Source organism: Bombina bombina, chromosome 2, assembly GCF_027579735.1.
Source record: "Bombina bombina isolate aBomBom1 chromosome 2, aBomBom1.pri, whole genome shotgun sequence".
NCBI lineage: Eukaryota > Metazoa > Chordata > Amphibia > Anura > Bombinatoridae > Bombina > Bombina bombina.
This window is the reverse complement of record NC_069500.1, coordinates 1,288,429,560-1,288,455,708: the sequence shown is the minus strand read 5'-3', so window position 1 is coordinate 1,288,455,708 and position 26,149 is coordinate 1,288,429,560. Positions and strand designations below refer to the sequence as shown.

The following is a 26,149-nucleotide window of genomic DNA, read 5'->3' as shown; positions in this document are numbered from 1 at the left end:
ACAGAACTGCTTTTTTGGTGTCCAAAGCAAATTAAATTACAATGTTGGGATTTTCCCCAATACAAATCTGGACTGATATAGCAAGAATAAATAACCAATCCACAAAATAGACCATATATTAAAAGCTCACAGGCATGGAGAGAAATCACTAAATGGGGATTTTTTTTAATATTTATTCATTTTTATTGGTTCACAGAATGAAAAATGGTAAAGCCTTATAGATTGTAGGAGATGTAAATGGTATGAAAATACAAGGCAAGATATGAAATAATAAAGAAAAAACAAACAAATAACAAATGCATAGAGGAACAAAAACAAAATGCACTAAATAGGTTAGATTCCAACTATCTAGTCAGAGATAGTTAATTAAATCTTTGCATAGAAAAATATTTGCAAAATACATGTACTTGCAAAAATGCTTCTAGTAAAAGTTATCACTGTTTTAGTATTAACAATTTTCTCTGCATTTTTCTCTGCATGTGCACGTGAAGCATAGCGAGATATTCTCAGTGCACCACCATTGTAAATACTGCAGCTGCTCTGAGCACCAGTAAGGCTTGTAATCAAGTCAGCAATTCACAAATTGAGTCATTAACAGATGGTACAAGCACCTTAAAGGGACACTAAACCCAAAATGTTTCTTTCATGATTCAGGTTGAGAATACAATTGTAAACAACATTCAAATTTACTTCTATTATCTAATCTGCTTCATTCATTAGATATCCTTTGTTGAAGAAATAGCAATGCAGATGGATGAGCCAATCACATGAGACATCTATGTGCAGCCACCAATCAGCAGCCACTGAGCCTATCTAGATATGCTTTTCAGCAAAGGCTATCATGAGAATTAAGCATATTAGATAATAGAAGTAAATTAGAAAGTTGTTAAAAATCCCATGCTCTTTCTAAATCATGAAATAAAAAATGTGGGTTTCATGTCCCTTTAAGCTCACTGAGCAAGTGCTGTGTTTAAAATGCTGGTGCACAGTGCATACTTAAACACACTTTTAAACTGCTATAGCTTTTATTATAAGCATTTTTGCTAATACCTGTATATTAATAAAATGCTTCTATTCTAAACTGAATTTCATCCATGTGGATTTCAATTTTGTCTGGAATGTCCCTTTAAAGGGCCACTGTAAGTAAATATTTTCTATGCCTGTTACTAACTAACTACCCCAAATACGCTTTTTATCAATAGCATTTCATTAACATATCTCTACCGTATATCAGAAATCTTGTCTGCAAATGTAATTGTTTTCTAAACCCACTCCATGGGTATCCTTTGCTCTGTACCAATCCGTTTACAATACCTAGGTTTCAAAATGGCGCTTTAAACACAAAGTTATTGGTTTAAGTATTTTGAACATGCAGTGCAGAAAATAGTGGGCAGGATAACGTGACATCATCGGCGAACGTTATGAAACTTCGTTTTGGAGAAAATATAGGTCAGTAGGTTTTAATTAATGTTTATTAACTTTAATATGTTAGTTGTTTAGCTTAAAAATGATAACAGAAAGTAATCCTTTAAATGTAGACCAGGAGGGTTTTTGATAAGAAGTGGGAGAATAATGGAGAAGGGGAGAAGGAGAAAGTAAGCGAAGTGGTGTTGCCCGTGCCAGGATGTGGTTGTGGAGTTATAAAATATAATTATTATAGGATAGTATTAGTAGTTAAATTAGGGTGTTATAAGATATAATATACACTGGCGTTCAAAAGTTTGGTGGTCACTTTGGCATTTCCTTATTTTCCATAAAAACATACATGAAATGAGTTTGAATAGGAAATATAGTGATTGACAAGGTTAGAAATAATGATTTTGAAGTGAAATAATAATTGTGTCCTTCAAACTTTGCTTTCATCAAAGAATCCTCCATATGTAGCAATTCTAGCCTTGCAGACCTTTGGCATTCTAGTTGTCAATTTGTTGAGGTAATCTGAAGAGATTTTACCCCATGCTTCCTTAAGCCCCTCCCACAAGTTGAATTGACTTGATGGCCACTTTTGACGTATCATAAGGTCAAGCTGCTCCCACAACAGCTCAATAGGGTTGAGATCCGATGACTGTGCTGGCTACTCCATTAAAGACAGAATACCAGCTGACTGCTCACTGCTTCTACCCTAAATAGTTCTTGCAAAATGGAGTGACAGCCATCCTTGATAGATAGCGTTAAGCCTTCCTCCAGGATTTTTTCATTTTGTCTGCTTTTCATGAATGTTCTTCTTTGTTATCTGAACACCTGAAACTTAGATTTGTCCATTCATAACACTTTTTTCCAATCTTACTCTGTCCAGTCTGTGTTCTTTTTCCCATCTTAGAGCTAGTGCCACAGTAAAAAAAAATTCACAACCGCGAAAACTCCGCTAGAGTTAAGCATTTTGAGCTAATCGAGTTGTGTTCATATTATAAGTTTCAATAAAACTTATTTTGCGCAAGCGGTAACCCGAATAGCGCAAACATCCTAACTTTAATTTTCACGTGCGCGTGCATGTATTCCCCCATAGAAATCAATGGAGAAAAAAAGTTGAAAAGCAACCTAACACCCGAGATCGCGTAAACACCATCGCATTTTTGCATTCCCATAGAAAAAAAAAATTGTTAAAAAAAATGCACCCATGGTGCAAACAACATAGCATATTGGCATTAGCAAATGTAAAATATTTAAACTAAATACATAGATAAAATCTTTATAAAATATGAATATTGCATATATATGTTTTATCATGTTTTCATCGACTTAATGGGACAGTCTAGTCCAAAACAAACTTTCATGATTCAGAGAAGGGAATGTAATTTTAAACAATTTTCCAATTTATTTCAATCACCAATTTTGCTTTGTTCTCTTGGTATTCTTAGTTTAAAGCTAAACCTAGGAGGTTCATATGCTAATTTCTAAGCCCTTGAAGGTCGCCTCTTATCTCAGGGCATTTTGACAGTTTTTCACCACTAGAGGTTGTTAGTTCATGTTTTTCATATAGATAACACTGTGCTCACGCGCACAGAGTTCCTAAGAGCCAGCACTGATTGGCTAAAATGCTAGTCTGTTAAAAGAACTGAAATAAGGGGTCAGTCTGCAGAGGCTTACGTACAAGATTATCACAAAGGTAAAAAGTGTATTAATGTAACTGTGTTGGTTTTGCAAAACTAGGGAATGGGTAATAAAGGGATTATCTATCTTTTTAAAAAAAAAAAAAATATTTTGGTGTAGACTGTCCCTACACACAGTGGGACAAAAAGGTATTTAGTGAGCCACCAATTGTGCAAGTTCTCCCACTTAAGAAGATGAGAGAGGCCTGTAATTTTCATCATAGGTATACCTCAACTATGAGAGACAAAATGTGGAAACAAATCCAGACAATCATATTGTCTGATTTGGAAAGAATTTATTTGCAAATTATGGTGGAAAATAAGTATTTGGTCAATATCAAAAGTTCATCTCAATACTTTGTTATATATCCTTTGTTGGCAATGACAGAGGTCAAACATTTTCTGTAAGTCTTCACAAGGTTGTCACACACTGTTGCTGATATGTTGGCCCATTCCTGCATGCAGATCTCCTCTAGAGCAGTGATGTTTTGGGGCTGTCGTTGGGCAACACAGACCTTCAACTCTCTCCAAAGGTTTTCTATGGGGTTGAGATCTGGAGACTGGCTAGGCCACTCCAGGACCTTGAAATGCTTCGTACGAAGCCACTCCTTCATTGCCTGGGTGGTGTGTTTGGGATCATTCTATAATATCCCAGACGGGGATATAAAGGCGCGCTGTCAGGATAAAAAGGGGCTGGTGGTTTAGTTCAAGGCAATATAAAATTAATATTAATAACAAAATCAAATACCGTATCCCCCTTTTACAGTGTGATCACAACAATTAATGTCCATGTGTTAAAATCACAGCCGGTTGTTTCTTGGCAGGGCAGCTCCTCTTGGTCCCAGAGAGCAGGGACGTCACTGTTACAAAATACAAAAATGGAAATAGGGCGCCAAATAGCGTGATAACGTTTTCTTCAATGTGAGAAATGTTAACAGAAAATGCGCTTACCAGAAGTAGTTGCACTGTACTCTGACCAGTGCAAAATCGCCTGCTGGCACTTTATTCAGCGGCCAGTACACTGTACAATGATAGACTTTCTCAGGATATCCCTTTCTTTTTTGTGAATTGGCTCTGTGAGTACCTTCAGCTGTAGAAAATAAAGAGAAGGCTCCACATAGCGTAATATTATCTTTTCAAGGAAATGGAGTTAACAGGTAATACGCTTACCAAAGGTTGTTGCACTGTGCTATGACCAGTGCAGTCTCGCCTGCTAGCACTTTAACAGCGGCTAGTACACTGTGTGATAGTGTGTCCTCTCAGGATCTTTCTGTTGTCTTTCGTAAACGGCTCTGCAAAGAACACCTTCAGCTGTAGCCGTGCAGTTTTAATTAGTAAAGGAGAGTCTGTTAGCTGTTGTAACTTAACAGAACTGAATTAAAAAGTGGTGAACAACTTCCATAGATGAATAAAAATAGCTTTAATGACGCGTTTCTCAACCAACAAAGGGTCGTTTCATCAGATACAAAGCAGATCTGCGTAGTAGTGTTTCTCAATCTATCCCATGCCTGGAAAAATTCTTCCAGTATCTGGTAATGTTTGATAATTGTCGGGCGTTGTTTAGCAGGAAGCCACGCTGCTATGCCAGCGTTACATAGTCCCATTATATGTCCATCAATTTGTACCCATTGCTTGTGTGTGTTGTTTGTGCACCATTCTACTAGGTTTTGTAAGGCAATTGCTGTTTTGTAAGTATGGATATTTGGTACGCCTAGCCCTCCACTTTCTTTGGACATATACATTGTTTGTTTAGCTATTCTTGGTCTAATTCTCTGCCAAATGAATTGTTCCATTAAGGATTGAATCTTAGATAGGTATTGGTGTGGAAGGTGGATAGGAGCGGTTTGCAGTAAGTATAAGAGCCTGGGGAGAACATTCATCTTTATTACATTTATTCTACCTATCCACGAGATGGACTTGCTCTTCCAGCTAGAAAGATCCGTTATAAGGGTATTTTCTAGGTTTTTATAATTAGCCTGGAATACTACTTTGGCATCTGTTGCCAGAAATATGCCTAGATATTTAAGTTTCATTCTTTGTATTTTAAGTGGGCAATTTTGTGTCAGTTGTTGAAACCTTTTTTTCATCATATGTTAGGTTTAACATCTCAGATTTGTTAGTACTTATTAGAAAATGAGATACTCTCCCATAGCTTTGGAGTATTTCTAGTGTCTTTGGTAAGGACTTCTCTAGCTCCGTGAGTGTGAGTAGAACATCATCAGCATACAAGGCAAGCTTGTGTTCTGTGTCCCCCACTTGTATGCCTTTAATTTGTGTGTTATTTCTTATTGTTTGTGCCAGTGCTTCTATTGAAATTGCGAAGAGGACTGGAGAGAGTGGGCATCCCTGCCTAGTTCTGTTTCTAATGTAAAATTTATCTGACAGTATGACATTCACTTTAATCCGAGCCATGGGACAAGTGTATAGGGAGAAAACATATTGAATAAATTTATCGCCAAATTTCATTTTATGCATTACTGCTTTTAGGATTTGCCAATTTACCCTATCGAAGGCTTTCTCTGTGTCCGTAGATATCAGGACCACCGGTATTTTGTTGTGCTTAACATAAGATAAAAGTTGTAAGGCCTTTAGGGTATTGTCCTTAGCTTCTCTCCCTGGGATAAAACCTGCCTGATCTGTGTTTATTAATTTGGGTAAAAACTGGTTTATTCTGTGAGCTAAGATTTTAGCGAAGATTTCAATAATGAAATTGGGCGTAAATTCTCAGGTGTATTTGGTTCCCTCCCTGGTTTCGGTAGAACAGTGATATGAGCTTCTAACATGCTTTCTGTAAATCCATTAGTGTTTAAGAGTGAATTGAACATTTTTGCTAGCGGGGAAATTAGGTGGTGAGGGTAGGTTTTTTTAGTACTTCATGCCGAAACTGTCTGGGCCCAGGCATTTACCGCTTGGCATAGATTTTATAGCTTTTTTTATTTCATCTACTGTTATAGGAAGCTCCAGGCTCCTGGTTTCCTCTGCCTCTAGTTTAGGAAGATTTAGATCTGCTAGGAAGCCCTCAATACTCTGTGATGTAGCTGCCTTCAGTATATTATACAGCGATGTGTAGTATTGTCTAAATGTCTCAGCAATGTTTTTACTATCTTTATGTGTAACCCCCTGTTTGTCTCTGATGTAATGGACATGTGTGTTGAGTTGACGTCATCTCAAAGCTTTTGCTAGTGATGTGCCTGTCTTGTCCCTAACATCGAAATATTTTTGTTTTAGGAATGCGGCTTTTCTTTGATATTCTTTTGTGAGGTAGTTCCTCAATGATTGCCTGGCCTTTTGTAAAGATGCTAGTATGTCTGAGGATTGTGGATTTAACTTATGTTCTTTCTCCCAATGCCCTATTTGCGCCAATGTGGAGTTTAGGAATTGTCTGTTCTCTTTTTTTTCCCTTGCCTTTTTTTGCTATACGTTCCCCTCTGACTACACACTTGTGTGCCTCCCAAGCCATCCTATCAGGTGTGTCCACTGCAACATTTTCTTTAAAATAATTATCTAGTGTCCTGTCTATAGCTTGCCTGGTTAGGGGGTTTCCCAACATGTGTTCATCCATTCTCCATGTGTATGTTTTCTGTGGGATGTCTGGCCATTCCACCTCACATTGTACCGGGGCGTGGTCCGCCCACGTGGTGGGTAGAATCTTAGAGTCTGTAATCAAAGATAGCCCTAATTGATCCGAGAATATGTAGTCTATTCTGGTAAACGTGTTATGTGGGTTTGAATAAAATGTGTAATCCCTGAGTTGTGTATTCATTACTCTCCATACATTATGTAGTTTCAACTGGTGTAAAATGCTCCTAACAGTTTTGATCACTCGCTTAGGTGTAGAAGTGGACCCGGTAGATGTGTCTATTTGCGGATCTAATGGTAGGTTGAAGTCCCCTCCTAGGAACAGAGTTCCTTTGGTGTGGACCAGTAATGAGTGAAAGATAGTTTTGAATATATGATGTTGATCTTTGTTTGGAAGGTATATATTTGCAATGGTGATTGGTCTGTTAAATAAGAGGCCCACTAAAATTATGTATCTTCCGTTTTTGTCTTTTTCTATGTACGTGGGTTTGAATTGGATTGAGTTTTTAAATAAAATGCCTACTCCACTTTTTTTTTATATACCTGAGGCCAAAAATACATTCCTATATTTATGTAATAGTAGTCTTGGTTCCTTGCCTCTCTTGAAATGTGTTTCCTATATTAGCAGTATGTCACCCGTGTTTTTGTATAGATCTCTGAAGACCATAGATCTCTTTTCCGGGCTATTTAAGCCATTTACGTTCACTGTTGTAAGTGTGAGTGAATGCATGTCCTAACTCTTTACTGGTTTAACCACTCTAAATTTAGCTGGTATTGATGCAAAGTCGTACCCTACAAATGTTCAGTTCCCTGATTGTTGTCTGATATTCTAGCGTGATTTTGTCTGTCTCAGTGTCTTGGTGTGTATCCTGCTTACAATACTATATCTCTTCTGATAGTGTGATCAGCTAAACAATATACAGTGCACAGTTTCTTCTAAACAAGAAGTCAATAACGTTGAGGTTGTGGTTAAGTAGTTTTAGTATTATGTCTCTAGGTGGGGCTTTAGGTGGTGGTTTTGCGCGCAAAGCTCTATGCGCTCTTTCAATACAGACATCCGGGGATTCACTTGTACCTTTAAGGGTTCTAAACAGATCCTGGAGACATCCTTCTATGGCATTCTGTTGTACTGTTTCAGGGACACCCCTTATGCGTAGGTTTTTGCGCCTACCCCTGTTATCAAGGTCTTCTACCCTTTCAAGCAAATGATGGATAGTCTCTTCCTGCTCATAAGCTAACCTTGAGATGTGCTGTATATCATTAAAAGTAGTATTATGGTTTTCCTCTAGTGTCGAAACCCTGTTAGTGATTTTAGACAAGTCTTTTTTAATTTCACCATACCAGCCTTTTACTTCTCCAATGATTTCTTTTATGTCCTCCTTTGTACACAAGGTTCTAAGATCATGTTTGGTTAGTGGAGTACTGTTTCCTGGTTCTATTGTTGACTTTTGTGATGCCACAGTCTCCTGGGCTGTTGTTTTCTCCATGTCTGTGGTTGTGGAGGATGTGTCCTGAGCTTTTAGGAGTTGGTGAATAGATTTGGTTTATTCAGTCTCCTGCTAGGCATGACCATTGGCAATCATGTAGGTAAATGTGTGAAATTGCAATTGACCGATAGCTGCTTTAAACACTCAAGTAAAGTAATAACAGGGAGCATGCCAATCGGATTGAACTTGATTCTGATTGGCTGATTCCATCAGCCAATCAGAATATTCCTACCTTAATTCCGATTGGCTGATAGAATCCTATAAGCCAATCGGAATTCGAGGGACGCCATCTTGGATGACGTCCCTTAAAGGAACCGTCATTCGTCGGGAAGTCGTCGTTGGAAGAAGATGGGTCCGCGGTGGAGGTCTTCAAGATGGAGCCGGTCCTCATCGGATGAAGATAGAAGATGCCGCTTGGAAGAAGATGGTTGCCGGTCCGGATCTACTCTTCTTACCGGATAGGATGAAGACTTTGGACCCTCTTCTGGACTTCTTCAGCCGTCGGATGATGGATGTCTAGCCCCCTCTTGGGTTGGATGAAGATATCGGAGCCAGGACGGATCGGTGTGATACCCGGTGAGGTGAAGACAAGGTAGGAAGATCTTCAGGGGCTTAGTGTTAGGTTTATTTAAGGGGGGTTTGGGTTAGATTAGGGGTATGTGGGTGGTGGGTTGTAATGTTGGGGGGGGTATTGTATGTGTTATTTTACAGGCAAAAGAGCTGAATTTCTTGGGGCATGCCCCGCAAAGGGCCCTGTTCAGGGCTGGTAAGGTAAAAGAGCTTTGAACTTTAGTAATTTAGAATAGGGTAGGGCATTTTTTTATTTTGGGGGTCTTTGTTATTTTATTAGGGGGCTTAGAGTAGGTGTAATTAGTTTAAAATTGTAATATTTTTCTGATGTTTGTAAATATTTTTTTATTTTTTGTAACTTAGTTCTTTTTTATTTTTTATACTTTAGTTAGTTTATTTCATTGTATTTATTTGTAGATATTGTATTTAATTAATGTATTGATAGTGTAGTGTTAGGTTTAATTGTAGGTAATTGTAGGTATTTTATTTAATTAATTTATTGATAGTGTAGTGTTTAATTGTAACTTAGGTTAGGATTTATTTTACAGGTAATTTTGTAATTATTTCAACTATTTTAGCTATTAAATAGTTCTTAACTATTTAATAGCTATTGTACCTGGTTAAAATAAATACAAAGTTACCTGTAAAATAAATATAAATCCTAAAATAGCTATAATATAATTATAATTTATATTGTAGCTATATTAGGATTTATTTTACAGGTAAGTATTTAGCTTTAAATAGGAATAATTTATTTAATAAGAGTTAATTAATTTCGTTAGATTTAAATTATATTTAACTTAGGGGGGTGTTAGTGTTAGGGTTAGACTTAGCTTTAGGGGTTAATACATTTATTAGAATAGCGGTGAGCTCCAGTCGGCAGATTAGGGGTTAATGTTTGAAGTTAGGTGTCGGCGATGTTAGGGAGGGCAGGTTAGGGGTTAATACTATTTATTATAGGGTTAGTGAGGCGGATTAGGGGTTAATAACTTTATTATAGTAGCGGTGCGGTCCGCTCGGCAGATTAGGGGTTAATAAGTGTAGGCAGGTGGAGGGGACGTTGAGGGGGGCAGATTAGGGGTTAATAAATATAATATAGGGGTCGGCGGTGTTAGGGGCAGCAGATTAGGGGTACATAAGTATAACGTAGGTGGCGGTCGGCAGATTAGGGGTTAAAAAAATGTAATAGAGTGGCGACGATGTGGGGGGACCTCGGTTTAGGGGTACATAGGTAGTTTATGGGTCTTAGTGTACTTTAGAGCACAGTAGTTAAGAGCTTTATGAACCGGCGTTAGCCCAGAAAGCTCTTAACTACTGACTTTTCTCTGCGGCTGGAGTTTTGTCGTTAGATTTCTAACGCTCACTTCAGCCATGACTCTAAATACCGGAGTTAGAAAGATCCCATTGAAAAGATAGGATACGCAAATGATGTAAGGGGATCTGCGGTATGGAAAAGTCGCGGCTGAAAAGTGAGCGTTAGACCCTTTTTTGACTGACTCCAAATACCGGCGGTAGCCTAAAACCAGCGTTAGGAGCCTCTAACGCTGGTTTTCACGGCTACCGCCAAACTCCAAATCTAGGCCTTAGTGAATTGTAGCTAAATCAATGTTACCGGATGCCTCTTGATCTTAAGGTATTGTGAGGAGGTTAGGCTATGTGGAACTCAGAATTCAGAAACAGATACACAGAACAATGAAAGTCTTTTGAAATATTTACTGATTAATTAATAAAAGTACAGTTGGTAGTTCAAATTGAAGATCACAGAAACAGCAAGTTTGAACATTATGCAAAACACTAAAGTCCAATGCAAAGTTAGAATACTTTAAGTACTTTGCAGTAACTAAGTCCAATAGAGACTGGTGCTTAAATTAAACAGTAAAGGGTGAGGTTGTCACAGGATACAGCAGACACAGTTAGTGAGAGGAAAGCAGACACAGGCTTCTCAACAGGCACAGGATACCCAGCTGGTACTGTTGGTGAGACTGTCACAAGATACCAGATAGGTACAGCAGTCACAGCTGGTTTAAAGAAGGCTGTCACTGGTAGTGCGGACACATTTCTTAGCAGACACAGGATACTCAGTGGGTACCGTTGGTGAGACTGTCATGGGATACCAGATAGGTACAGCAGGCATAGCTGGTTTGAGGAAGGCTGTCACTGGTAAGGTTTACACAAGTTTCTCAGCAGGCACAGGATACCCAATGGGTACTGTTGGTGAGTCTGTCACAGGATACCAGATAGGTACAACAGGCACAGCTGGTTTGAGGAAGGCTGTCACTGTAGACATTTGTCTCTCAGCAGGCGAAGGATACCCAGCAGGTACTTTTGGTGAAACTATCACGGGATACCAGATAGGTACAGCTTCAGGAACAAGGTGAACATACACATGTATCAGGTTAGTCTGCTAGGCTTTCAGGAACCAGGTGAGCATACACAGGTGCAAGGTATACACAGGTGCAAGGTAAGTATGCTTGGTCTCTGGAACAAGGTGAGCATACACAGGTACAAGATATCACATAAGTATGCTAGGTCTCTGGAGCAAGGTGAGAATATGCAGGTACAAGGTAGGTATACGGTGAGTATGCTAGGTCTCTGGAGCAACATGAGCATACGCAGGTACAAGGTAAGTATGCTTGGTCTCAGGAGCAAGGTGAGCATACACAGGTATCAGATAAGAATGTTTGGTCTCTGGAGCTAGGAACAAGGTAGATAAGGCAATTACTCAGCTCATCTGGGTGAGCTTTTATAGGAACTCCTACACCTGAGTCCTTCAGGTGGGAGTTCCTGAAATTAGGATGTATTGCCTTTACATCTAGGAAGCATGCAGTGGCGCTCGCCTAGAGTGCTGCAGGCAGAAGCAGGAAGGACGGAGTCTCAGAATCCCTCCACGTGGGATGCTGAGATGAAAAAGAAGCTATTCTCTGCATTTGCCGAGACCAGAGGGGAGGGGCCGGCCAGCAGCTCCTGATAAGTCTCTGATAGGTATTATATTAATAAATACATTCTTGTCAACTAATATTTGATAGTTGTGAGTATTGTTTAATCTGTTAGGTAACCCAGATTAACCAGAGGGACAGCAGTCTGATGCGTCTACCTCAATGTTTGGTTGTGGATCATTCATTTTTAACTTGCCTAATAAAGTGTGATTTTATTTTTACACACTTGGTAGTGCCTGCCTGTTTTTGTCCTTATATGATACTGCAGCGGTTTGATCCACCGCGGCTACGGCACTCCGGTCTGTTGGCGTTTGGATTGGGTGACCTTTTGAATGTACTTCCAGTACCTTCCCTGCTGCCTGCTGCTTGCCGTGGAAACCTGTGCTTTTGGTGTGTATAAAGAGATTTACAATTAAGAAGGAATCATCACTAAGTGCATTTTCTCTCTGCTTCCTTTGAGTAAAATCATACACCTGTTACTTATGATTTATCAGTGACAAGCCTTAGACAGGAAGGGTAGATATCATTACTATTCTATTTCTACATACGACAGAGGAATCTAAGGGGGTTGTGGTGTCAGTCAGGAGACAGTAGCACTGATGGGGGTGCCAACAATAGGGGGGTTAGAAATTGATCCCAATAGAATCTCACATTGTGAAAATATTATGTTTTTGTCTTATAAAATAGTTGTACTCTTCTAAAGAGAGCAATTCTGTTGTCCTGCCAATCCAATGATGCAGACTTGGGATATTTTGTGACTTCCATTTCCTGGAAATTAAGATTTGGCACTGTTCAGACCAATCTGCATCTGCAAGTGTGCATCTGATTTTGCAATGGTACTTTTTCCACCCGAAAGGGCCTGAAACATAGTTTCCACTTGGTCCCAAAATGGTTGAACCAGGGGGCTATACCATCAGATATGGAACATATATCCAGCCACCCCGTAACCCCTCCTACAGTTGCTAGTTGCGTTCATATGCAATATTTTAAGGTGACTAGGAGTTATGTGTCATCTAGTCGTTGTTGTGAGGGAAAGGACTTCTTGGTGTTTTCAAACAATCTATACCAGTCCTACCTATAGCCTGAATTCCCTATGCCAAGCTCTAGAGTAATTGCGAAGATGGTGACCAGCACACTTATTTATGTTATAGGGCTAGTGTGTTTGAAGTGGGTCAGAAGTATTGAAAAGTCATGGCAGTCTGGGGATGAGTGTATAAAGTTCTGTGGTTGAGCTTATTTATGTTTAAAGTGTTTTTTATTAGCTCATCCCAACTCAGAAAAATATACTGAGGTCATAAATGTTTGTCATAAGAGGTCTGTATTCCTTAGGCAGCCTACATAAAGAGCTTACAATGTTTGTTTTAAGGGGTTGGGAGCTAATGGAGACCCATGCTTTAAAATTGATACCACTGTGCCAGTCAAACACTATTTGCAATGTAAGAGCTTTATAGTAGAAGGCAAGGTCTGGGAGTACCTAGGCTGCTTTCAAAAGTTACCTTATAAGTAGTGCCTTTTTTAATTCTAGCTTTGATCTTGCCCCAGATAAAGCTATTTAAAAATGCTTGAAATTGAGAGAGGTCTCCAGTTGGGAGCCGGATATGCACAGCTTGCACAGTGTAAAGGATGGTAGATTTTATGGCCTGGATTCAACCCTACCACAATATCGGCTTTTCTTTCCATCACATATGGCATTTCTTAATTCCAACCACGAGAGATTTATAATTTGAATTGGTTAGTCTAGAGAGATCAGGTGTCAGGGCTAATCCCAGATATTGTATATTGTATTTTAGATCTTTAAACAGCAAAAACTGTTTGAAGATCTAAAAAAGTTGGATCGAGATTCTCAAGTAGAGAACTTGTCTGACTACAGTTTCTATTTGCAATTGGAGCATCGAGTAGCAAAATTTAAGAACGCCCAAGAGCTCTTACGCAATCCCCCTGCTCCTGAACTAGTTAGTGTCAGGGATGATTAATATCTGATTTGTCTATGAGATGGTATAGAGGATAAGAAGCAGTTTCTACTTCTTAATTTTGTGCACTGCAAACACCTCAAAAACTGCAAATTCAGCTGGATAAATTTTCCTTACAGGTTTTTTAACATTATGGGCTCCATGTACGAAGCAGCGAAAGCTGCTCCGGAGCCTTTGCGGGGCAGGTTCGCATATGCGAGCCTGCTTCCCGCAATGTAAGAAGCAGCGGTCATTAGACCGCTGCTTCCTACACCCTACGCCACCTCTTAGGTGGCAAAGCAAAATCACAGAGAGCTCGCTCGCTCTCGGTGATTGACAGCACCTTCAGTCGCGTGATTGAAGGGGCGGGCATTACATACTCAGCTGAGTGTGTAATGGTACATACGGGCAAGCGGATCAATAGATCCGCTGCCCGTGTGTAGCGGAGGCGGGCGGACAGCTTCGCGAGTATCCGCCCGCCTCTTAGTACACGGAGCCCTATATTGTAATGAAGGTGTCTCTCCTTCACATTCAGAACCCTGAATAATGAAATAAATAGCTCTCAAGCTAAAATTTCCAGGTATAACATTTTTGAAGGATCTTAATACTGATGAGATCTCTTAGATCATTTTGAGAGCTTTAGATCACGTTAAGATTACGTTAAGTATAATAGTGTCAGTTATACTGTTGTAACATTTACAAATGCTAAATAGTTAAAGGGATATGAAACCCAAAGTTTCTCTTTCATGATTCAGACAGACCACGCAATTTTAAAGCACTTTCTAATTTACTTCTGTTATCAAATTTTTTGTCTTTCTCTTTTGTTGAACAGCAAGGACCACTATATGGCAGCAGTTTTGCAAGAATAGTATCCATATGCAATCGCATTAGAGGGCAGCACTATTTCCTGCCATGTAGTGCTCCAGATGTCTGCCTAGGCAGCTCTTCAACACAGAATATCATGGGAATAAAGCAAATTTCATAATAGAAGTACTTTTTAAACTTCTTTTTAAAAATTGTGCTTTTTCTTAATCATAAAATATTTTTGGGGGATTCATATCCCTTTAACACACATAAATAAATAACTTCTTGAAAAATAACTAAATTAGGGTAATTCTTAGCACCCTCCTGTTCGGAAAAAAACAAAAACCTTATTTTTGAAATTAGTGATACTGTGTCTGTCCAGCTGCTAGCTTATGGTCAAAACAATGGGAAATACCTCTAAATACTGGTTGTGTTTTTGAGGATCCAGCTCTTTTTAGGAGGCCTTTATAACTCACACAACATAAAAAAAACATATCACATCACATTTAAAGAGCGAGGTCATACAATTTGAAATAAGGGGTTTCATGCAATTTTATAGGTACTAACTTATCGTCAGAGTACTAATTATAACCTGACAGTAACCGCTAGCCCTAATCTGTTGTGTTTATGTTAAATCAATTTTGCTCTGAACAAAAAACACATTTAGGAATCTAAATAAATTAATTGGGTCAAACAGGTGATATTTAGTGAAGTTCTATATAGAATGACTTTTGGTAATATTATGACTTTTTGCTACACCGGATGAGTTTGGACAGGGGCAGGGACATGCATACATTGTCATAATGGGGTAAGATACCTCTCTAAGGCCTAGATTTGGAGTTTGGCGGTAAAAGGGCTGTTAACGCTCCGCTGGCTTTTTTCTGGCCGCACCATAAATTTAACTCTGGTATCGAGAGTTCAAACAAATGCTGCGTTAGGCTCCAAAAAAGGAGCGTAGAGCATTTGTACCGCAAATGCAACTCTCGATACCAGAGTTGCTTACGGACGCGGCCAGCCTCAAAAACGTGCTCGTGCACGATTCTCCCATAGGAAACAATGGGACTGTTTGAGCTGAAAAAAAACCTAACACCTGCAAAAAAGCAGCGTTCAGCTCCTAACGCAGCCCCATTGTTTCCTATGGGGAAACACTTCCTACGTCTGCACCTAACACTCTAACATGTACCCTGAGTCTAAACACCCCTAACCTTACACTTATTAACCCCTAATCTGCCGCCCCCGCTATCGCTGACCCCTGCATATTTTTTTTAACCCCTAATCTGCCGCTCTGTAAACCGCCGCAACCTACGTTATCCCTATGTACCCCTAATCTGCTGCCCTAACATCGCCGACCCCTATATTATATTTATTAACCCCTAATCTGCCCCCCTCAACGTCGCCGACACCTGCCTACACTTATTAACCCCTAATCTGCCGAGCGGACCTGAGCGCTACTATAATAAAGTTATTAACCCCTAACCCGCCTCACTAACCCTATAATAAATAGTATTAACCCCTAATCCGCCTCACTAACCCTATCATAAATAGTATTAACCCCTAATCTGCCCTCCCTAACATCGCCGACACCTACCTTCAATTATTAACCCCTAATCTGCCGAGCGGAGCTCACCGCTATTCTAATAAATGTATTAACCCCTAAAGCTAAGTCTAACCCTAACACTAACACCCCCCTAACTTAAATATAATTTACATCTAACGAAATAAATTAACTGTTATTAAATAAATGATTCCTATTTAAAGCTAAATACTTACCTGTAAAATAAATCCTAATATAGCTACAATATAAATTATAATTATATTATAGCTATTTTAGGATTAATATTTATTTTACAGGCAACTTTGTAATTATTTTAACCAGGTACAATAGCTATTAAATAGTTAAGAACTATTTAATAGTTACCTAGTTAAAATAATAACAAATTTACCTGTAAAATAAATCCTAACCTAAGATATAATTAAACCTAACACTACCCTATCAATAAAATAATTAAATAAACTACCTACAATTACATACAATTAACCTAAGACTACACTATCAATAAATTAATTTAACACAATTCCTACAAATAAATACAATTAAATAAACTAGCTAAAGTACAAAAAATAAAAAAGAACTAAGTTACAAAAAATAAAAAAATATTTACAAACATAAGAAAAATATTACAACAATTTTAAACTAATTACACCTACTCTAAGCCCCCTAATAAAATAACAAAGCCCCCCAAAATAAAAAATTCCCTACCCTATTCTAAATTAAAAAAGTTACAAGCTCTTTTACCTTACCAGCCCTGAACAGGGCCCTTTGCGGGGCATGCCCCAAGAATTTCAGCTCTTTTGCCTGTAAAAGAATAAATGCAATACCCCCCCCCCCAACATTACAACCCACCACCCACATACCCCTAATCTAACCCAAACCCCCCTTAAATAAACCTAACACTAAGCCCCTGAAGATCTTCCTACCTTGTCTTCACCATCCAGGTATCACCGATCCGTCCTGGCTCCAACATCTTCATCCAACCCAAGCGGGGGTTGGCGATCCATCATCCGGTGCTGAAGAGGTCCAGAAGAGGCTCCAAAGTCTTCCTCCTATCCGGCAAGAAGAGGACATCCGGACCGGCAAACATCTTCTCCAAGCGGCATCTTCGATCTTCTTCCATCCGGTGCGGAGCGGGTCCATCTTGAAGCAGGCGACGCGGATCCATCCTCTTCTTCCGTTGTCTCCCGACTAATGATGGTTCCTTTAAGGGACGTCATCCAAGATGGCGTCCCTCGAATTCCGATTGGCTGATAGGATTCTATCAGCCAATCGGAATTAAGGTAGGAATTTTCTGATTGGCTGATGGAATCAGCCAATCAGAATCAAGTTCAATCCGATTGGCTGATCCAATCAGCCAATCAGATTGAGCTCGCATTCTATTGGCTGTTCCGATCAGCCAATAGAATGCGAGCTCAATCTGATTGGCTGATTGGATCAGCCAATCGGATTGAACTTGATTCTGATTGGCTGATTCCATCAGCCAATCAGAAAATTCCTACCTTAATTCCGATTGGCTGATAGAATCCTATCAGCCAATCGGAATTCGAGGGACGCCATCTTGGATGACGTCCCTTAAAGGAACCGTCATTAGTCGGGAGACAACGGAAGAAGAGGATGGATCCGCGTCGCCTGCTTCAAGATGGACCCGCTCCGCACCGGATGGAAGAAGATCGAAGATGCCGCTTGGAGAAGATGTTTGCCGGTCCGGATGTCCTCTTCTTGCCGGATAGGAGGAAGACTTTGGAGCCTCTTCTGGACCTCTTCAGCACCGGATGATGGATCGCCAACCCCCGCTTGGGTTGGATGAAGATGTTGGAGCCAGGACGGATCGGTGATACCTGGATGGTGAAGACAAGGTAGGAAGATCTTCAGGGGCTTAGTGTTAGGTTTATTTAAGGGGGGTTTGGGTTAGATTAGGGGTATGTGGGTGGTGGGTTGTAATGTTGGGGGGGGGGGGGGTATTGTATTTATTCTTTTACAGGCAAAAGAGCTGAAATTCTTGGGGCATGCCCCGCAAAGGGCCCTGTTCAGGGCTGGTAAGGTAAAAGAGCTTGTAACTTTTTTAATTTAGAATAGGGTAGGGAATTTTTTATTTTGGGGGGCTTTGTTATTTTATTAGGGGGCTTAGAGTAGGTGTAATTAGTTTAAAATTGTTGTAATATTTTTCTTATGTTTGTAAATATTTTTTTATTTTTTGTAACTTAGTTCTTTTTTATTTTTTGTACTTTAGATAGTTTATTTAATTGTATTTATTTGTAGGAATTGTGTTTAATTAATTTATTGATAGTGTAGTGTTAGGTTAATTGTAGGTAATTGTAGGTAGTTTATTTAATTAATTTATTGATAGGGTAGTGTTAGGTTTAATTATATCTTAGGTTAGGATTTATTTTACAGGTAAATTTGTTATTATTTTAACTAGGTAACTATTAAATAGTTCTTAACTATTTAATAGCTATTGTACCTGGTTAAAATAATTACAAAGTTGCCTGTAAAATAAATAATAATCCTAAAATAGCTATAATATAATTATAATTTATATTGTAGCTATATTAGGATTTATTTTACAGGTAAGTATTTAGCTTTAAATAGGAATCATTTATTTAATAAGAGTTAATTTATTTCGTTAGATGTAAATTATATTTAAGTTAGGGGGGTGTTAGTGTTAGGGTTAGACTTAGCTTTAGGGGTTAATACATTTATTAGAATAGCGGTGAGCTCCGCTCGGCAGATTAGGGGTTAATAATTGAAGTTAGGTGTCGGCGATGTTAGGGAGGGCAGATTAGGGGTTAATACTATTTATTGTAGGGTTAGTGAGGCGGGTTAGGGGTTAATAACTTTATTATAGTAGCGCTCAGGTCCGCTCGGCAGATTAGGGGTTAATAAGTGTAGGCAGGTGTCGGCGACGTTGAGGGGGGCAGATTAGGGGTTAATAAATATAATATAGGGGTCGGCGGTGTTAGGGGTAGCAGATTAGGGGTACATAGGGATAACGTAGGTGGCTGCGCTTTGCGGTCGGAAGATTAGGGGTTAATTATTTTAAGTAGCTGGCGGCGACGTTGTGGGGGGCAGGTTAGGGGTTAATAAATGTAATACAGGGGTCGGCGGGGTTAGGGGCAGCAGATTAGGGGTACATAAGTATAACGTAGGTGGCGGTCGGCAGATTAGGGGTTAAAAATTTTAATCGAGTGGCGGCGATGTGGGGGGAGCTCGGTTTAGGGGTACATAGGTAGTTTATGGGTGTTAGTGTACTTTAGGGTACAGTAGTTAAGAGCTTTATGAACCGGCGTTAGCCAGAAAGCTCTTAACTCCTGCTATTTTCAGGCGGCTGGAGTTTTGTCGTTAGAGCTCTAACGCTCACTTCAGAAACGACTCTAAATACCAGCGTTAGAAAGATCCCATTGAAAAGATAGGATACGCAATTGACGTAAGGGGATCTGCGGTATGGAAAAGTCGCGGCTGAAAAGTGAGCGTTAGACCCTTTAATCACTGACTCCAAATACCAGCGGGCGGCCAAAACCAGCGGGCGGCCAAAACGCTGGTTTTGACGGCTACCGCCGAACTCCAAATCTAGGCCTAAGAAATCAGAATTTTGTATAATATTTTTATTTATTTTTTATTTAAATTTTTATTTGGTTTACAACATATATAATCAAACAATACAATACATTCAAAGCTAGTACATATAAAGACGAAGATCGTGCCATGTTTGTTGTCCCCTAGTTACATATTTTAACAATGAGAAGAGATAACAGTACATATAGGGACAAACATTTAAGAATCAATAATGAAAGTGCTGCTGCCACATTGTTTCTTGTTGTTGTCTGCCGCTTGTTTTGTTGTGTTCCTACCAAAGTAGTCTACTTCTATTCCTATACTCTTATCCCTTTGTATCTGTGCCCTGTGAATATCTGTGGATATCTAATGTATTCAGTTACATACTCTTTTTCTTTTTCAGCGGCCCTAAGTATTCCTCCCAAAGGAATAGTATAGAATGGTATTCTTCTATACGGTTGGTTTGTTGGTAATGGTATTTTTCCAGAGATAGTAATCTCGAAACTTGTTCCCTCCATTCTTGTACTGTAGGGGATCGTGTATTTTTCCATAGCCTTGGGATTACCTGTTTAGCACAACTTAACATGATATATAATAACATTAGCCTTAATTTACATTTTATTTTAGGAATCTTGTTAAACAAAAATATAGCTGGGTCATTGGATAAGTGAGTTGATATCACTTTCCCTATTTCTGCACGTATTTCACTCCAATAAGTTTCTAAAAGCGGGCAGCTCCACCATATATGTGAGAGATTCCCTTCCTGACCACATCCTCTCCAGCAAAGTTTGCTGGTATTTGGGAATATATTAGATAATCGTGTAGGGGTTAGGTACCATCTAGTGAGTAGTTTCATATTTGTCTCTGTGATATTCATAGAAGATGGAGCTTTTCCCATTTGATGGAAGATTACTTGCCACTCGCTCGGTGTTAAAGATATATTCAACTCTTCCTCCCATACCTTAGTATATGCCGGCAATTGCTGTGAGTGTCTCGTTAATAGTAATCTGTATGAGTGCGACAACCCCTTCTTTGACAGGTCTGTTGTGTAACATATGGATTCAAATGTGGTTAGCTGCCTAGTAAGGTCCGTCCTATTCTTGTTATGGGTAATGTAATGTGAGAGTTGTAGGTATTCATACCACTTTTGACTGCTGAATATGTGTTTGTCCACTATTTCTTGTTTTGTTAGCATCTTGCCATTATTTAAAACTGAGTATGTGGGTATACAACACTGCAGGTTCATGCTATTGCCTTCCACTGTGTTGTAGCTTACTGGGGAGTCTGTGTTAGTTAGTAAAGGAGTTAGTGGAGATGGAACAGATGATATATCCCGTTTGTTTTTTAGTAATGTGTCCCACACTTTCGAATGTTTCTATTATTATACTTGTAGCTGTATTACTAATATTCCTCTGCTGTTTGCGTAACCAGCATTGACCGCTCAAACTTGGTGACTGTGCTAACTCGTGTTCTAGTAGTACCCATTCTTTATCTCCCAAGTGTTTACTCCAGTCTATTATTCTATTCATAATAGATGCTTGTTTATAATATGTTAGATTAGGCACGCTCAAGCCCCCGTTATGTCTATCTCTGTATATAACTTTCTTTGATACCCTAGGTATTTTGTTCTGCCATATGAATGTGTTAACATGGTTCTGAAGCCTATTTAGGTAAGATTTTGTTAGTGGAATGGGAACCGTCTGAAAAATGTATAGTATTCTCGGCAGAAATGACATCTTGAAAGCGTGGATTCTACCAAGCCATGAAAGGTGTTTGCTTCTCCACCCCTGTAACTCTATTTGTAGTTCTTTTAACAATTTCATATAATTTAGTGTAAAAAGGTCTTCTCTAGTTTTTGCTACATGTATTCCTAAATATTTCAATGAGTTTTTCTGAATGGAGAACTGAAATTGGTTGCTAATTTGTTCTAATGTCGTTTCAGGCACTGCTGCCCCTAGAATCTCTGATTTAGTTGTATTGATTTTAAAGTAAGAATATGAGCTATATCGGTCGAATTCATTCTGTAGTGCTTTAAGGGATGTTGATGGGTTAGTTATTGTCAGCATAAGGTCATCTGCATACAACGATAATTTATAGTGCGTATTTTTAATCTTAATACCCTCAATGGCTGTGTTATGTCGAATTTTGCAAGCTAATACCTCCATGGCCAGCACAAAAAGCAGGGGAGATAGGGGACATCCCTGTCTGGTACCATTTTTAATAGGGATAGTTTTCGATAAAGAGTCGTTCAGTCTAACCTTAGCTGAGGGGTTGGAGTATAGTGCAAAAATCTTATCTATCATAAGAGGCCCTAGTCCGAATCTGATTAGAGAATGTCGCAAAAAAGACCAATTAAGCCTATCAAAGGCCTTCTCGGCATCGATTCCTAAGAAGATTGTGGGGATTTTTTCTCTTTGGACATGTTCCATGAGGTTTATCATTTTTACTGTGTTATCTCGTGCTTCTCTACGAGGCACGAATCCGGCCTGATTTACATGTATTAATTCCGGCAGGTATCTATTGAGTCTCGTTGCCAATACCTTCGCATAGATTTTCACATCTACATTTAATAAGGAGATGGGTCGGAAGTTAGCTGGGGTAGTAGAAGGTTTCCCAGGTTTTGGGAGCACTGCAATGTGCGCTTCTAGCATACTAGATGGGAAAGGCAATGTCTCTGATATTTGATTAAAAATTGTCTGTAGATGTGGGATCAATATATTAGAGAATTTTTTATAATATTGGACAGTGTAACCATCGGGTCCCGGGCTTTTCCCCGAATTTAAGTTAGCAATGGCCAATGCTATCTCTTCTGATGTTAATGGTTTTTCTAATTCTTTGGCTTGGTCTGTTGACAATCGAGGTAATTGGCAACTTTCTAAGTATGACAACATATTTAGTGGGGATACATTGTGGTTATCTTTGTCCGCTATGTTATATAAGTTTGAGTAGTAGTTCTCGAATTGAGTAAGGATATCTGGTGTTGTTTTTACTTTACGTTTATCTGGTGTAACCAACTCATGGATGTATGTTTTGAGCTTTTTCAATTTCAATGCCCGTGCTAGCAATTTACCACTTCGATTGCTTTCATAATAATAACGCTGTTTAAGTTTTATCGCCATAAGATTGTGTTCCTTGGTTAAAATATCTCGGAGGGCCTCTCTAGTGCTTTGTAATTCTTTAAGAACCTCCTCGTTCTGTGGGTCTTTTTTATGTATATATTCTACGTGGGAGAGAGTGTTTGAGAGGTCTACATATTGCTGCCTGGCTTTTTTCTTCATCTGTGATTTGATTTTAATGAATTCACCTCTCATGTAGCATTTATGCGCCTCCCAGACTATGTATGGGTCAGTATCTGTTTGTGTATTAATCGTAAAGTATTCTTTCAAGGAATTGACTAGTCTCTCTGCGTGATTGGGCGTGTTGAGTATGGAGTCGTCAAGCCTCCATATAAAGGGGTGTATCGGGGTATCAGGCCACTGTATTTGCGTTATCACAGCGGAGTGGTCTGACCATGCTGTGTGTGAGATTTTTGAGGTCCGTATGGTTGTTAAACCACATTGATTGGTCATGATGTAATCTATCCGACTATATGTATGATGCGGTGACGAAAAGAATGTGTAATCCCTTTTATGAGGATTTATAAACCTCCAAACATCATATAAGTTATAGTCTCTCATTAATTTCCCCAAGTACTTAGTTACATGTTTTGAGGTTCTATTTGTGGTGTATGAGTTATCCATGCTGGGGTCTAGTGCCAGGTTCATATCTCCTCCCAGGAAGGTTACTCCCCTAGAGAAGTCTACGATCTTATCAAAGATTTTCTTAAAGAATGGTAATTGCCGCATATTTGGTGCGTATATATTTATCAAGGTTACTGGACTTCCATAAAGGAGGCCAAACACCCCTAGAAATCTGCCTTCAGTGTCCGACGTGGTTTGTATATGTTTAAAAGGTATATCTTTATGTATTAATATACTAACCCCACATTTTTTAGAATCTGCTGAGCTATGGAAGTGTTGGGTGTATCTTGTCCCTAAGTATTTAGGTTCATTTTTCCTTCTGAAATGGGTCTCTTGGAGGAATAGTATATCTCCCTTTTTTTTATAGAAATCCAGCAGTGCTATCGATCTTTTCTGTGGGGAGTTTAATCCCTTTGCATTTTGAGATATGATATTGATTATTTTGCTCGTCATGGTCTTGCTAATATGATACCTATATGTGTCTATAATGTATATATGAAATGTCTTCTATGTGGCGTTGCAGGTCTGGTTAGGTTATGTACAGCAGCATATGCACACAGCTTTGAATCAAAATTACGTACAATAATCAACTATTAAGAAACTCAACAAAGAAATGAAAAGAAGAAAGAAAAGAAAAAAAAAGAAAAAAAAAAGAGAAAAAACAAGGCAATACAAACAAATTTAACAGTAGTTTTTTCGCTTTCTTTTTGTTTCCTGTTTCTTTAAACAAGTCTAACTAAAAATTAGAAGTTATTGTTGAAAGACACTCTAAGTTGTCTATAAAATGACTGAATTATAATACTAGATCTTATTTTTACCTGTTAACAAACAAGAGGCATAAACCAACGTTGAACAAATTTTTTGAAAAACACATAACAATATAAAAAGTTCTATGAGACCTTTTACCTTTTCCTGAAGTTTTCCCCTAAGTAACTGGGGTATCGTCATATTGTCTGTTAACACCTTGAGTTTTAGATTCTCTACCTAACTCTAAACACTTCAGTTAGTGGTTATAACTTTGTATATAGATCTCAGCATATATATAACTAGCCTACTCTATATATATTCGCATACTTTCTTTACATTAGATAGTCTGTAAGTAGCCCTTTTACATTCAATAAACATAGTTTTACCCATCCAGGCGTGTGTCAAGTCTTTTAATCGTTATCTTGCATAATAGTTTTCGAGGACTGGGTCATCTTTTTCGCCTGCGGTGGAAGATGTCCACAGGAGGGACTACCTCCCATACTACGGGTGTCTTTGCGTTCTTTACTGGTGTCCTTTTGTCTCTTTTTCCGTTGCGGTAGTGGCTGTGGATCTGTATCTTCCTGTTCGAGAGGTGGTTCAAGGTCTAGAGCAGCACAAAAGTCTGGTATCTCCGAAATTTTGGTACAGGAAAGTTTTCTGTTTCCATGCAACACATACAGATGGAAAGGAAAACCCCACCTGTATAATATTTTTTTACTTCTCAGTAAAGATGTTAGTGGTGCCAATTCCTTCCTTCTTTGTAATGTCCGTTGAGAAAGATCAGTGTAGAACTGGAGCACATTGCCCCTGAACTTAACTGGTTGGTTTCTGCGGGATAAGTTGAAAAGTTCCTCTTTTTCTCTAAATTGTTTAAATTTTATTATAATGTCCCTAGGTGGAGCTTTATCCGGTGGTCTGGGCCTAAGGGCTCTGTGTGCTCTGTCCCAATTTATTTCCATGGAGGATGTTTCACCTCTGAGGTGGGCAAACAGCGCTGGCAGGTAGGTCGGTAAATCCTTAGGGAGTACTGATTCCGGAATTCCTCGAATTCGCAGGTTTTTCCTGCGTCCTCTATTTTCAAGATCCTCAATCTTGTCTTGAAGAGCTTCTATCAGGTCTGTTTGAGTGGCTGAGGATTCTTGAATTTGGTGTACTTCTTCTTGTATATTATTTGTATATTCTTCTAGAGTGTCTACACGGAACCCAATGGTATGCATTTCCTGTTTTAAGTCTGCCATCTCTTCTCTCATACAGGTTCTCACAATTTCTGCTATGTCTTGCTTTGAAGCTAATGATGACAATAAAGATGTGGGAATCTGTGAGAGTGAGTCTGATCCTTTGTTATGCTTATTAGGTGACTGTGACATTGGTGATATGGCTTCCATAGATTCGTGTTCTGTGGGAGTAGAGTGCTGGCTTGTGTTATTAAAGAAGGATTCTACTGTAGCACTTTTCATTTGGCCTGATCTATTTGGTTTCAGAGGTTTTAGTAGTTTTCTGGACGCCATTACAAGTACTTTATTTTGGGTTTAGTGTCCACTTGTCTTATATCCTTTACTGTTGGGACTTATGGTGTTCACACAATCAGATTCATAGTTTCACTTATGCGTATTCTTTGATTGTCGTCCCTTTAAGTGTGTGTAGCTTTCTAGAGTTATATGTGTAACATTCCTCTTTATATTGTATGGTTTCACAGTCTCTAAGGGTAATAACAATTTGAATAAGTCTCACCTCTGTGATCTTTAATGTCAGGATCTGCTGTGTAACCTCTCTTCTTTGGTAGGGATGTGACAACTAGGCCTTTTCCTTCTACTCACTCCCTTATACACAGCAATGTAAATGCTGCTGCGTCACAGCCCTTCCAGCCCAAATGTCTGTGTCCGCTTTGCTAACTCTTTAGACACTGCTAATCTATGTTGCCTCAGCCAGGGGTAACTTAAACCGCTTTCTCTTGCTCTGTATCTTCCTTCCTCAGTATTAGTGTCGCACTTACTTTCTCGCGAGCACCACTTGTAACTCCCGGTGCAGCTTAGTATCTCCGTTCGGTCCTCTTATCACTGCCGAGCGAAACTGTTTCCCTCAGTTCTCATGAGGCATAAATTCGCTCCGCTTGCTAGGTGCTCTGAGTAGTACGGACCTGC

At 39.1% G+C, this 26,149-nt stretch overlaps 1 protein-coding gene across 2 annotated transcripts in view; it reads left to right on the top strand.

Annotated features, from left to right (window-relative positions):
• Positions 1-26,149, top strand: part of LOC128650283 (uncharacterized) — a 422,276-nt gene that overhangs the window by 38,678 nt on the left and 357,449 nt on the right. The window lies entirely within an intron of this gene.